Genomic DNA, 14252 nt, shown 5'->3' on the forward strand with positions numbered 1-14252 from the left:
AGACAGTATTTCCTGGTAATTGTTTGGGGAAAATGCTTTCCTTACAGCTAATTCCTCCCAAGCAATGGCATTTTCTCCTTCCTCTTGAGGACGGGAGCCCGGGGAAGGCAGGCTGGGGAAGCGGTGGGTCACTCTGTGCCAGGTGGACCTGAGGTCTGGGGTGCCAAGGTGGGGCAGCGGGGTTTTCCCCGTCTTTTCTAGCTCATGGTCCCCCCACCTCACATCTCTGAGAAAGAGGAAGTGGCCTCAAGAACAGGGAACCAGAGGCCAAAACAAGGGATGAAGGCAAGGGTCGCCTATGACCACGCCCCCCCTCACCCTTGACCTGGTGGGTCGAGGGGGATTTTGACACAGTGGCAGCTGGGAAGCCAAGAACAGAAAGCCTTTAATCTGTGCAACCTAATGCCAAGATTCCGCCCGAGAGAGCCCATTTCCTGCACTGTCTGCACATTCCTCCCATTCCTCCCGAGCACCTTCTCCCAGTGACCCCTCTCCACGCAGCCTCTGCTCTCCCCCTACGGCTAACTGCTTCTTTCTTCTAGAAAACAAGTCCTGTGGCCAGAAGGATTCCATGCACTTCTGCTTTCTCCTTTAGATCCCCAGGTTCTTGGAAGCATTTCATGGCCCTTTCTCCTCTGGTAGATTGCCTGGAACCCCAGAGGCCCCCGAGACACAGAGAATGATAAAGATCTGGAAAGTAGGCTGGAAGGATGGGAGCACAGGGGTGGGAGAGAGAGCAGAGGGGCTACTAAATCTTCGCACCCAGCCAGGAATGGATTGCAGGGGGTGGGGGACATGCCAGCAGGAACAGGCTAGGAAATGATTTTATTCTGCCTCTGTTTGGAAGGAGGTGGGTGGAAATGACAGTTTGGAGAGGATTAGAATGGTGGGGGGGGGGGGGAAGGACTGTTTCAAGGGAGGCAGTCTCTTTTCTGCAGTTCTAACAGTGCCATCAAGTGGCTCTGCGTGCAGACGCAGGGCAGAGCCTCCAGACAGCCCAAGCTGACCCGGTGGACAGAGGAGCTATGGGACTTTGCCTGCTACCCACCAGCGGCCAGCCAAGTACCCTTCCCTAGAACAATATGCCAGGAGGCGAGGAGGCAATCTCCCCCGTGTATGTGTAATAACTCTCATGGAAACGGGCCATCAAGTTTAGCATGTTCCTGCAAGGTGCTTCATTGAGCCTCTCTGCCCAAACACGGAGGCATCTAGGACAAAAGTCGCCATTCCTTGGGAGGCACCACAGCACATTTTCAACCTGAGACACAGTCACTGACCAGAACAAGCCTGTCTGTGCTACCACACCCTTGAATCCGTTCAAAGGAGAAAGGAGGATTGCAGGGTGCTGGGCAGGACTCGGTCTGGTGAGAAGGCCCCATCAGCACCCTCCAGCCACACTCCTGGCCAGGGACACAAGTCGTTCTCTGGCGTCCCATTTACCTTCACTGTGTGTGGGGGTTTTGTTTTTTGTTTTTTAACTCTGCAAGTCAAAATCAACTCACCTTAGAAAGACAAAAGTGGTTTCCTTTCTAGAAAGAGGAATCTAAAAGAAACAAAAGGCTTTCCCAGCAGTGGTGTGTTTGCATAACTGGGAGTGAGGAAACGGAGCGAGAAGGAGAGCGGACATTCCACAAGGAGCCGGGGGCCCTGGTGCCGATCCCAGCCCTGACACTCTCGGTTGCAGTGAGGTCGCCTCTGAGTGACCAGCCTTGACACCTCTGAGGAGGCGACACCACTCTCTAGCCTCATTTTTCTATAAAAACAGGAGGTAGAAATAGATCCACAGTTTTCAAAATTACACTCCCAGACCCCCCCCGGGAGGGGTGCCAGTTTGGTAGGACTTGGGTCCCTGTACCCTTTACCAGAACAACTCTGTCTTTATCCATCCTACATGTGTAGCTCTTAGGTAATATCTTATTTTAACAAAGGGTTCCAGAGTATCGTAGCTGCTTTTGAGATATCTGCCCAGACCATGACTCTCTGAACTATCCGCCACGCCAGCAGAATTGAGGCCCTAACACCGTGTTTATACTTCACAACCCCAGACCCAGACGACAGTGGACTGTACGAGGTGAACCAATCTGATTCCCCTCCCCAGAATTTGAAACTGGATCCGACTGGGTCAAAGTTGGTCTCTCTGGAGCTAAGACAGCCATCTTGGATCACAAGACAGAGCGGCTCAGAGCACCAGTCCCTCCTTCTGCTCCCTACTGCACCCTCACCATGTTCCCCTACAATATATTGCCCGTTAAAAACTTTAAAAGCTCTGAACAAGACCATCTAAAAACTGCTTCCTGGGGGTGGGGGGCGGGGGGCCTGGGTGACTCAGTTGGTTTAGCATCCATCCAATTCTTGGTTTCAGCTCAGGTCATGATCTGAGTCATGAGATCGAGCCCTGAGTCTGGCTCCACACTCAGCAGGGAGTCCGCTTGAGGTTCTCTCTCCCTCTCCCTCTGCCCCTTTCCCCATGCTTGCCCTCTCACTCTCTCAAATAAATAATCTTTTAAAAAACCAAAAAGACTTCTTCCCGGCTCTAAGAAACAAGATCACCAACCCAGGGCAATACACCTCATCTCCCCAGAGCCACATTCTGTTTTGGAAAATAAAGGGAAGTTCCTAAATAGACCAAGTCCTTATGAATTATCTTATGAAGTATCTTATGAATTAAATGTTTAATAGAGTAGACATATAACGACTCAGTAAATATTGACATTATTGTCATTTCCATTACTTCTGTATTCAAAACTTATTTATAAATCAATCATATTATCCTGTTACTCTAAATTTTAATTTCAAAAACATTTGTTATTTGTATCTACTTGGATCTCACCTATCAATAATACTTTTTTTAAATTTATTTGTCCTGAAATCTTCCATCCAAGGACTTAAGTGTCTGTAAATATGCTAGTTCATTCATTCTTCCATTTTCTTAGATGCTCCGAGTTTACCAAAGAAATAGATCCCCTCACTAAGATCTCACAATTTTAAGTGCTTATTTCTTAAATGACATCTTCTCATGTTAAAGAAGACCTGTGCCTTACTCCACAATAGATTAAAGAATCACATAGTCTCCATTTAAGGAAAGGCTTGCAAGGTACTTGACTATTTGTCAAAATCTGGGTCATGACTCAAGAGTGGGCCCTGAAATCAATTTAGAGGATCAGGTCTGGGGCAGGGGGGTAGTTTAGAATTTTAGAATTTTTAAAAAAAAATGAAAGGGTGTCACGTGCTTAGTAAGGCTGCGTGTTTTTATGTAAACCCTGATTTCAGATACATAGGTATGTGTGTGCGGGGTGAGGATGTCAAATGCACGTCCCACTGTGGGCCTGACAGTGGTGTGTCAGGGTCCCAGCCCAGCCATGCCACCCTCCTCTTCCTCACTCCTCAGCCCTCAGCCCAACCCCACACACGTGCATGGCTACACCTGCACCCAACGACTCGTCCTCACCATCCCACTTGCCCACACCACCAGCAAGATCACAGCAATTTCCACCCGATCATGGCTTCCTCTCCTGAGTGTGCCATGTCCTCGACGGGCCAGGCCTGCCACATCTGATTCCCACCGCACATCTGCTGGGCTTTCATTTTTGGTTTTGGCCTCAGACGTGGAAGGAGGGAATGGGGGGTTAGGGGCAGGTGGCTGTTGGGATCAGCAAAGTCCAGGCAGCTGGGCTTGAAACCCCCGGCCTCTCTTGGTCTTGTGGGTGCTGGGCCTGGATGATGGGGACTGTCCCGGGGCCATTAGTCTGACAAGCAGGCAGGGCTACAGAGGGGCCTGGCGCCTGGTTGCCTTTAACCCCTGGCAGGATAGCAGCGGTCTCTGACAGCTATGGCCCCGTCCACACAATAATGGAGAATCTCGTTGGAAAATTGATACAAAATAACCCTTTTACCTAATTTTGTATTTCGTGGGCACGAATCAACCGCAGGATTGTTTCTGGCCCAGTACAGGGCACACTCTCGCCACTCAAAGGTGGAACTAGGGGCTGGACTCACCTGGGAGCTTGTTAAAGGGAGACTCTCAGCAAACCCCCCCCAGACCTGATGAATAAGAATCTGCATTTTAACAAGACCCCTAGAGATTCGTGCCAGCACTTGAAGAAGTGTGAGGGGCTCTGATTCAAAAGCGCTGGTCCCCTAACTGACACCTGCCGCCCCAGTTTCTCGTCGGTGTGCAGTGAAGATGTTGGTGTGAGATTTGTCCTTTCTTGGTAAGCACTGTCTTTCACTCTGGTTTTGTTCCCTTCCTTCTGGCAGTAAAATGTGCTTTGCTATAGGAAGAGTGATTGTGAGTGTGAGTGCAGTTGTGTTCAGGAGGCAAAGTAAAATGTAGTTGCAGCATCTGCGTAATCGTGCACAGTTTTGCAAACTCTAAGAGGTGCGCGCTCTATGAAGAATGCTGTGTGCTGCTCAGGCACAGACCCAGGAAGGTAGCAGGCTGGATAGAACATGGCATTCCAGTTGCCTGCAGAGCCAGCTCCAGCCCGGGCTTGCCCACCCCCTCTGCACCTGTACCCCTGGCACTTCCACAGACCAGCAGATTGTTGTAATTGCTTGCAAAATGGCACCTTTGGCCGTAGCCAATTGGACGGGAAATCTTATAAAAACGGGCCCAGCACTTAGGCCCGCATAAGAAGACAGGCTCCACCACTGGAGACCCAAACATGTCCAGGTTTGCTTTCCCTACATTCTCTCCTAAACACTGGAGGATGTGTGATGAGTGGGAACCAAGCAGAAGGTGAAGAAATCTCGCAATGGGGTCAGTAAGAGTGTTCTTCCTGAGTAGATGGAATACTTGGAGCGACTCTGTGATCCTCAGGAACAGCAAAACTAGGGCCTGGAGTCATGGGCATGAGAGAAGGCCAGGAAACAGGCGGCGTCTGAGGCTGGGTGGCCCTGTAGAGGGAGGGCCAGGAGGAGCCCCGCTCTCCGCCTGGGAAGCCCACCTCCCTGCACCAGCAGCCTCAGGCCCTCTGGTCCTGCCCGTCCTGCCCGCCCTGCCCTGCCCGGGGCAGGCAGGCCCTCCTGCCCAGTGTCCTGGGATTCTCAGCATTCCGAAGCCCGCAAATAACAAAGGCAGTTTTGTGGCATTTCAGAACAAGCTTGGAAACTTTTAAATGTCAAAATGAATGATGTGGAAAGACTTGTGGGAGAAGCGAGGAGGCAGAGGCTGAGCTGGGAGAATGGAAAGGCTTGGGGGCGCAGAGGGGCCGCTGGTAGCACGGCTGTGGGGCTCAGAAGTCTTTTAATAAAAGGGACACTCAGAAGCAGAAAACCATCTTGAGCTGTCACGAGAGCCAATGATGTGGCAAAAATGTAAAGATGAATGCGGTCCCGGCAGGGACAGCCAGGACACATGTTACTGATTTTATTGAGGATCTGCTGTCTGAGCGGGGAAGCATCTGATTTGCAAAAGGATGTCGCGGAGCAAGGAGCGCCGTCACCCCATCCAACCCAGACCCGGGACTGGGATCTGAAGACACTCGCAGCTCTGTCTTGCGAAGAGCAGGAGGCCCCATGACCGGGAAGTTTCCCACCCTGGAGGCCAGATTTGTCATTCAATTTCCACCATCCACGTCAGCCCCTCGAGAGGAGTAGGGACACTCTGACCTCTCCACACCCTTTATCACTTGGGTGGTGATGCATCGTGCCCCACAAGACAGGGCACAGAGAGGACAGCCACCCCCTGACCTCAGTCTTCCCGTCTGTGCATGCCAGGCCCGGGCCGTGTAACGGCAGCGTCCTCCTTGGATGGTGAGACTCCAGGAGTCTCAGAAAAAAGAATGCTGAAGTTGAGCCTGCTGAACTCATAATTCCACAGTGTGCTCTGACCACTAGAGTACTGCCGTATATTCTGTTAAACCTCTTAACAATCCCTCAAATGACATTTTACAGATGGAGAAACTGAGGCCCAGAGAGCCAGAGGAACACAGAGCCGAGGTCGTCAGGGCCAGTCGGGGCTCCCTCTACAGCCTCAGCTGATGGCAGGAAATGTCTTCCGGGAAGGTGGTCGTGGGCACTCTCAGCCAGGGCTGTCCAGCTGTCCTCCGCTGCTGACAGAGGCCCCACTTCCCCCATGCCCTCCGGGCATGCTCCCCAGCTTTATTAGCCTCTAAGCCCCAACAGGAAAGGAACTGGTCTCTTCTCAGTGAGGTCTCCCCAGTGCCTGACCTTTAAGTGTCGAATAGAGAGCTGGAACTGACCCCACCCCCTCATCCAGATGCTCCATGCCGGGCCCTGCCCTTCAGATCCCTTTCTTAATTCTCGCTGTTCCCACGGACCCTGCCCCAGCCCCAGTTCACCCCCACCCTGGCCCCAGAGCTGGTGGCCAGCTTCAACCCTGCTGGGACTGGGACTGCACCCCACTGAGCACCTCCTCAGCCCAGAGAGCCCGGGTGCCCACACCGATGACTGCAGCAGGGAGGGCGGGGAACAGACCCTCGGGGCCCCTTCCCCTCTGCCATCACTGGAATACAGCCAGCTCCCAGGTCAAGAAGAGGAATCGCAGTGCTGCAGCCTCACCCCCTCGAAAGGAGCCGCTACAGAACCCGGGCCCAGGGCCCCGCTGCAGCCATGTTGTCTCTCTGCCTGTGTGTGTGTCTCTCACATGCACACTCTCACACTCGCTACTCAGACAGGCACAGTGGCTGAGCCCTGAGAACTCGCCCCAAGGCCTCCACCCCAAGGCACCCCGCACCCCCCATCCACCCTGCCTCTCAGGGGGAGAGCATCTTAGCTCAGTCATCTGCCATTAAAAAAATTAACAGACTTTAAGAAGCCCCTCATCTCCCCCATAGCCAACCCCTGCTAGGACACTGGGACCATGATCACCCCAAGCAAGACAGGCTGTGTCACTCTGTCCTCATGCCCTAGCACCTCTGCCTGTGGGCTGGAAGGGGAGGGAGAGCGGTGCAGGCTCCGCGTCGCCGGGCATCGTGTCCGGGATCCTCATCCCCGGCCTCCCAAATGTGCGATTACTTGCCTGCGTCACCCGCACCCAACTCCCCCGCACAGTACCAGCTGGCCTCTCCAAGCCCCGAAAGCACCCCGATGGGCGGGAACACGGGCACTCAGTGATCACCGCTGCCCCGCCGAGCAGGGGAGGAGCCGCGGCCCTCACACGCTGACCAGCAGCCAGCAGCACGGGCCACCTGAGGCACCCCGACCTTCCCAAGGGAGATGTTCACCTGGGGGGCCCACAGCCCCGAACCTCCCGCAGAGAAGGGACTACGGCAACTGAATCACTCCAGTGCTCGTGGCCTGGAGATCGGCTGTAGAGGAAGGAGGCTGAACGCTCTCTCAGCTGAGTGCCAACACAGCTCAGCTCTGCTGCCGGCCCCGGATAAAGGACAGAGGCTGCCTCTCCAAGGCCCAGAGCCACCTGGGGCAAGCCCCGGAGCGCTGGCCTCTCCCAGAGTCTCCAGGCCTCCGGCTGACCCTAAGTCAGCCTTCCCAACACATTCACCTAAACGTCATCATACCGTGTAATCAAATGAGTGAAACAAAGACAAACGTTGCTCTAAAGAATCATTTTGTTTCTAACAGTCACGGGCCCCAGGCCTGAGCTGCCTGCCAGAGGAGGGCCCAACCCCACAACAAGGCTGAGTGAAAGGGCCCCAAGTGGGCCTTCCCCAGCCACAGGGCAGGACGCAACAGTATCTTCAGGCAGCCTCAGCATCTAGCATGGGGCCAGACCGGAAAGGAATGGGCAGGGGAGGTGGGCAAAGGCCCGTTGTTAGGCCTGAGACAGTGCAGGAGACGGGGCCAAGCCAGCCTGCTTCTGGGGTGGAGTAGCTGACCTCAAAAGAGGGGAGCACAGCCTCGGAAGCCCCGGCCTTCCCCACCCACTCCTGCTAGGGGGACTGTCCAATGGGCCTGAATTTGGCAGAGATTCTTCCAGCAGCGGCTAGAGAATGGGGAGAGCCTGGAGGCCAGGTGGACCTCGTCTGCTGCACGCCCTTGTCAGATCTTAACACCCCCACCCTCTGAGCCAGCATGCAGCAGGAGCTTGGTAAGTGGTAACCATTATCAGCTTAAGGTGGCTTCTCCAACACAGCAATGCCAACATCTGTGGCTTGAAGGAGCACCCCCGAGTCTCAAGGGACATCTGAGTCCACGACAGAGGGATGGGTGGTGAGGGAAAAAGGCTGAAATGCTGATGTTCTGAGTAGAGGGCAGGGAGGCATGGGACCAGAACGGCTTCCTCTTTCTCCTTCTAGTCAGTCCTGCCCAGAGCAGACACTGAGAGGAGAGAGGGGATCACTCCTGCCCCAGGCCCAGCCCCTCCCGACCTCAGCCCTTTATTTCTTCGGGGACACTCTCACCCCATCCCTACAAGGCAGCCCTCAGCAGCAGCCTCCACAGGTCCTGCTGGGAGCTTAGGAGTGCAGGGCCTTCAAGAACTTTTCAAGAACTACTGCCACATTCTGGCAGATGCAAGGAAGTCATCCCTGGTGCTCTGTGCCTGCAGGACGGCCACTGACTGTGCTGTCTGTGGGTAGTCACATCCAAACAGGGCCGAGGCCAGGCCTGCCCGTACCCAGTCCTGGGCACACGTCAGCAGGAAGCCCACTGGCCGAGGGCTAGGAGTGGCTCCTGGTGCGACCAGAGCACTCGAAAGCCAGGGGCTGAGGAAGAAGACACAAGGGTGGAGCTACACGGCCCGGCCGAACATCCTGATGAGCAAATGGAGGACGCAGAGGCTGAGAGCCACAGGGGCTTTCAGGAAGACTCAGGTGTCCCCTGGGAAGCAGACTGGATGCCTCTGTGACACTCGGCTCCCTTGCCTGGGACAGGAGTCGCAGAGCCGACCTGATGGGACCCTGACTGGCACCAGCACAACCCACCATGCAGAGCTGTCCTCTGCGGCCCCAGCAGGGAAGCTTCAGGCGGCCAGGGGGACATGTCCTGCCTCCCACTGGCCCTGAGCTAGGCTGCTCAGGATACCTGCCCAGGAATCTGGTTTGCTGAGAGATTCAGTTTCTTCCTAGAGGACCAACCTGACAAGTGTATGCTTGGGAGCTGGACGCAGTCCTGCCTTCCTCCATAAGGACTGGGAAGCAAAGTCTTTCTGCAGAGAGGGGACAAACATAAGAGCTTTGCAAGAGAGAGAGAGAATAGAAACTAACAGAAACATTCCCAGCCTCCCCCCTCAATTCTGTGAGCTATCTGATATTTTTCCAAGAAATCCTTTCTCTACTTAATGAAGTTTGATTTCTGGTGCTTGCAACAAAAAAACTCAGACTGGCCATGCATGTTATCACATTGAATTCCATTGAATTCCCATAACATAACTCTACAAGGGCAATACTATTATTTGTCTTGAACACACAAGGAGATTAAGGGAAGATCTCCAGAGCTTGGATCTGCTCCTGGACAGTCAACCTTCAAAACCCATTGTCTTCACTATAGTGTTGTACACCTCCCTGAGGCTACCTCTCCTCAAGCATAAAGACAGGAAATCGAAGGAGATGTCTTTCGAATCTAAGTTTCTGCTATTGGCCAACACATCTACGCTCACTACAGGATGCACCCACTGTGAAGGGAGCAAGCAGGGAAGGAGAATGGGCCCACTCACCCAAAAGCTGCTGGAGGGACGTGGCCACGACCCTTCTATGTCCAGAGCCAACACCATGCCTGGAACAGAGTAAACACTCCATCAAATGGTGGCCCGGCCTCAAATCCCCATCGCTCATGCCTCAGTTCCTTGTTCACCTTTCTCCCTTGGCCCTGAGCACCCGTGACTATAATCACCTGCTTTTGTTCCTTGTCTCCAGTGAGACTATGAGCTCAGTGAGGGGGGAGAGACCACTTGCTTCTTTGCATCTGCTGCAATACCTTCCTTGTGCACAAGCAAGCCTTCACTAAATGTTTGTTGAGTGAATAAAAGAGTGAATGATGCACATAAATATGCATGTCTTCTCATATGTGCTTAGGAAAAGAAACGGGTCCTGCAGGTGAGGTTAACAGGGAAGCCAGGCTAGGACTCTGCAGTACCTATATCTGGCACTAGATGGCACCCACACACACCAAGATGGTGCTTCTGGGAAAGACCAGAGGGGTGGTTTTGGTAGAAGGTTTTCAAGGAAGACCATAGATGTTCATCTATAAGGTCTCCTTGACTGAAAGTCTGCAGTCTTGTACAAATGAGCCAGTCTCAACACTATACTAATCAGAGTACTCCAGAGAAATAGAATCAATAGGATATGCATACAAAGAGATTTCTTATAAAGAATTCGTTCATAGATCGATGGAGGCTGGCAAGGCCAAAATCTGCAGCATGGGATGGCAGGCTCAAGATCCAGGAGAGCTCATGGTGCAGATGAAGTCCAAAGGCCATCTGCTGGAAATCCCTCTTACTGAAAGACACAGGTCTTATTGTTCTCTTCAGGCCTTCAACTGACTGGATGAGGCCCACCACGTTATGGAGAGTAATCTGTGTTACTCAAAGTTCACCAATTTAAATGCTAATCTCATCCAAAAACACCCTCCGGTTGACACATAAATTCAATCACCACACACACACTTGAAGCTTTTAGCCCAGAGTGGCCATGATCTTGTGCAGACACCGGCATTTCTGTCTCTGTCTCTCTGCCTCTCTCTCTCTCTCTCTCGTCTTCTCCTAATAGTTCTGTAATGAGTGTCAAGTGCTAGAACAAAGATCTGTTTCCTCCCAAAGAAATCCAAAGGTTACATTGATCACTGAGTTCTTCCCACGTGCACCCCCAGAAGACAATGCAGGGAACACAACCCATGAGAGTGGTTATAAGCTAAACTTCTGAGGGCATTATCCTAACCCACAGGGCTTAAATACACTGTTTGCAGATTTTTAGTCAACGTTTAAAAATGAGCTGATCATCCCTAAAGGCCTGTGAATTGACTGTAAGGAATTTCATTGGAGATGAGTAATTGGGAAGACAAAGGGAGAAATTTTTCTCTCTTAGCTAACACAGCTAAAATCACAGATAGGAAAGAGCTCTTAGTATATTCACTAATTGGAGTCATGTGTACATTGCCCTTGTCAACTGGAAACATTTACTTGTTTAAAGGAAGTCTCCTGAGTTCAGTGTAATGGTTACAACTTTTCTACTGAAGGAGAGTCCTGGGTGTAGACCCAGAACGGACAATTGCATAAGTGACCACTTGCTAAGTCAAAGCACAAACCTGCTATGCTGCCAAATTATTTTCTTTCACCAGACAACAGTCAAAGTTACTGCCACCAGTGAAAATGTTCATTACTCTTTCACGTTGAGAACTGACAACTATTCTCAGGGAGAAAACGTTTCATCTGTGTTTATGCGCTATCGGTTAGCATAATAAAAGACCTTTTGTTTAAAGCAGAATTAGCCCATTTGTAATAGACTCATACAAACTATTGGAAAAAAGAAAAACCAAGTTGAATCATATGAGATACACTCTACTTTGCAATCCAATTTTTAAAATAAGGCTTCTAAGTATATAACATAAATCGTGCCCTAGTGGGGTGTCTGGGTTGGAAGAAAGCCATTGTGTCCTGGAGAGACAAAGCAGCCGACAAATGTTCTTTATGGTGGGGATGTCCCTCTGCCATGGCAGGCGACCTAAGGCATATGCTTACCAGGTCACATCCTATTCCCCAGCAGCGCGTTGCCATACCTGAGGCCCATTCTGAGCAATGGTCCTCACCTTGGAGATGCAGCTAGCTGCTGCCCCCTCACGTAATGTTCTGCGAAGTAGAAGGACCAGAGTCAAAAAGCCCACGAATAGACCACCATACCACTGCAAGTCATAATACTAAAGTCCAGACCATAAGAATAACATAGAAGAGAGACTGATCAGATCATACAGGAAAGGTTACAAATCACTTCCTTTCTACAGTCAAATTAGCCTCCTATCTGGCTTTTCCAGAGTGTGTGTGTGGGAGGGGAATGTTGGCCATTACAAAGGCACAAATAGGGCCAATCTCAGGAAGAAAATATCCCAAGTGGTAGTAAGGCCAAAAGGTGCCCTTCTCTGCCTCACTTTGGGAGGATCAATAGTTCCCTGTAGCTACTTTGTAAACTTGAAGCCTCGGAGTGGGGAGAAGGAATCATCAGGTCAACATTTTCTTTTCCCAAAGCCACCATGACATTTGTCAGGAAGGCTCCCTGCGGGGCCCCAATGAGCAGCCCTCTGGCCAGCCCTCCCCTCAACATCTGCAGCTGCTGGCCGCTCTGGCTCGGCTCCCGCTTCATCAACAGACAAGGCCGGGGGGAGCAGGGCCGAGAAGGGGCCAGCGCCACGCCCAGCCTCCGCAGCTGTGCTTCCTCCGCTTGTCAACACAGGAAAAAGAACTGAGTGTGAAACTCTCAGGATCTGTGAGAAACTATGTGGTCTGGGAGGAAAATCTCAGAAAACCTTTTTGATGCAAAAGACACCGTGACATGGGTTTCGGGGAGGAGGAGAATTCCGCTTTCCCACTGCGCAAAGCACTTTCTACAGGCAGGCAGGAATGTTGGCGTCACCATCTGATCCAGCTCATTCCTTTAACGAAAAGGGAGAGTCAGGGAGTGGGGGGAGGGGTTGTAGATGACTCCAGAAGAAACAGAACTAAATTCCAAGTCCCTCGACCCTTTGTTTCTGGCTGACTGCTGATCTGAAGGCAGTGGAGCTTTAGCCTTTCAAGTTCAGGTTCACTGCCTCCCTTCCAGGAGTACAGGGTGAAATGGGATCGCCGTGCTGATCCAAGCCCCCGGATGTTCTGGTAGTTTCCTATTCAACTGTGAAGAAAGGGCAGCAGGCCATATGGTGGCTCTAGGCAGAGAGACGGGACAAGGACTCCACTCAGTGCACGAGAAGAAGGTGAAGACTGCCCAAGACAAAAAATAAAACAGTAAGAAATGTTGGAGATGGACAGAGAAAACAGAGGGAGAGGCCAATTTAAAATAAGCCTTGGAGGGGCACCCAGGTGGTTCAGTAGGTTAAGCGTCTGCCTTCAGTTCAGGTCACGATCCCAGGATCCTGTGATTGAGTCCCAAGTCAGGCTCCCTCAGCGGAGAGTCTGCTTCTCCCTCTCACCACCCCCGTCCTCTCCCTCTCTCTCAAATAAATAAAATCTTTAAAATAAATAAATAGATAATATGAGCCTTGGAATCCTAAGAACATTTTGTCAGTTGTTGATCCTTCCTTACTGCTTAATCCTGATGAGCTAGCAGTCTGTGAACAAGACTTTGCCTTTGGCCTTGGCTGCCAGGAAGCTCAGAGATCCATTCTGGGCTCAATTACAGTAGCTTCCCTTAGCTTAAGTTTTCTGTGCTGGGGTTATTGCAAATCATTTCTGGAGTAGGGAGGAAGACAGCCTTTGTGATTTTCTGGCTATGCGCCATCTACACCCCTGCCTCTTGTTAACTGGATACCAAATTCCCTCTAGGAAACTAGGCTTCCCTACTCTTAGCCCCTGCACTTTGGGAAGGGGGGGTCCCACCTCCATCTCAGGGGAAAGGCATGTAACCCAGACACAAGCCAGTCAGATTTTCTATCTCCCTTGTCATAGCCCTGGGTTATAGGTGGGCAGAGGAGCCAAGGAGAGACTAAGAGCATTTTGCCAGGAATCGGGGGGCTACCGACTGTTCCCACTGGACTTGCAGTTGGAAAGATACAAGTCTCAAGCCCTCACGGCTGTGATGGGACCACAAGGGAAGCATCTGCCGGAGCTAAATCTAGAGCAAGGCCTGCAGGATGAAGAGAGACAAGGAAAGCAGGTCCAGGGGCGTTACTGGAGCCCCAGCCCAGCTGTGCCTGAAACCCACCCGCCCACCCTGTTTATGAAGCAGCAGATCCCCCGTCTGCTTCGGTCTGATCTGGATTTGTTGTCGCAGCAGAAAGCGTCCCACCTGACACAGTAGGTAGAGCCAAAAAACCGTACTTCGTTTTCTCTTACCGTGAGAATGATATGGGGCGAAGGAAGAAATTTTGAAAAATACAGGCAACTATGAGAAAAAATATCACCCCAAACCCCGTAACCTAGAGAGAATGATAAAATGGACAAATTGGACTGATTGTTCCCAGAATTTACTTTGAAGCCAGGAAAAAAAACACCACTCGTGACCACCCGCAAAGGGCAGTCACCCTAAACTGGATTCCATCTCGAGTTACCCTGCTTCAGCCACACAGAGGGAGAGTCACCGTTTCATTTTGGGTTAGCTTCGGAGGGTAGTTCTAGCAGGCCTTTGAGATTTAACCATTTTCTTCATCCCCCAAGTTCAAAAGCTGTAAATGTGGCCCAGCACCGAAAG

Source organism: Phoca vitulina, unplaced genomic scaffold, assembly GCF_004348235.1.
Source record: "Phoca vitulina isolate PV1807 unplaced genomic scaffold, GSC_HSeal_1.0 scaffold43, whole genome shotgun sequence".
NCBI classification, from domain to species: Eukaryota; Metazoa; Chordata; class Mammalia; order Carnivora; family Phocidae; genus Phoca; species Phoca vitulina.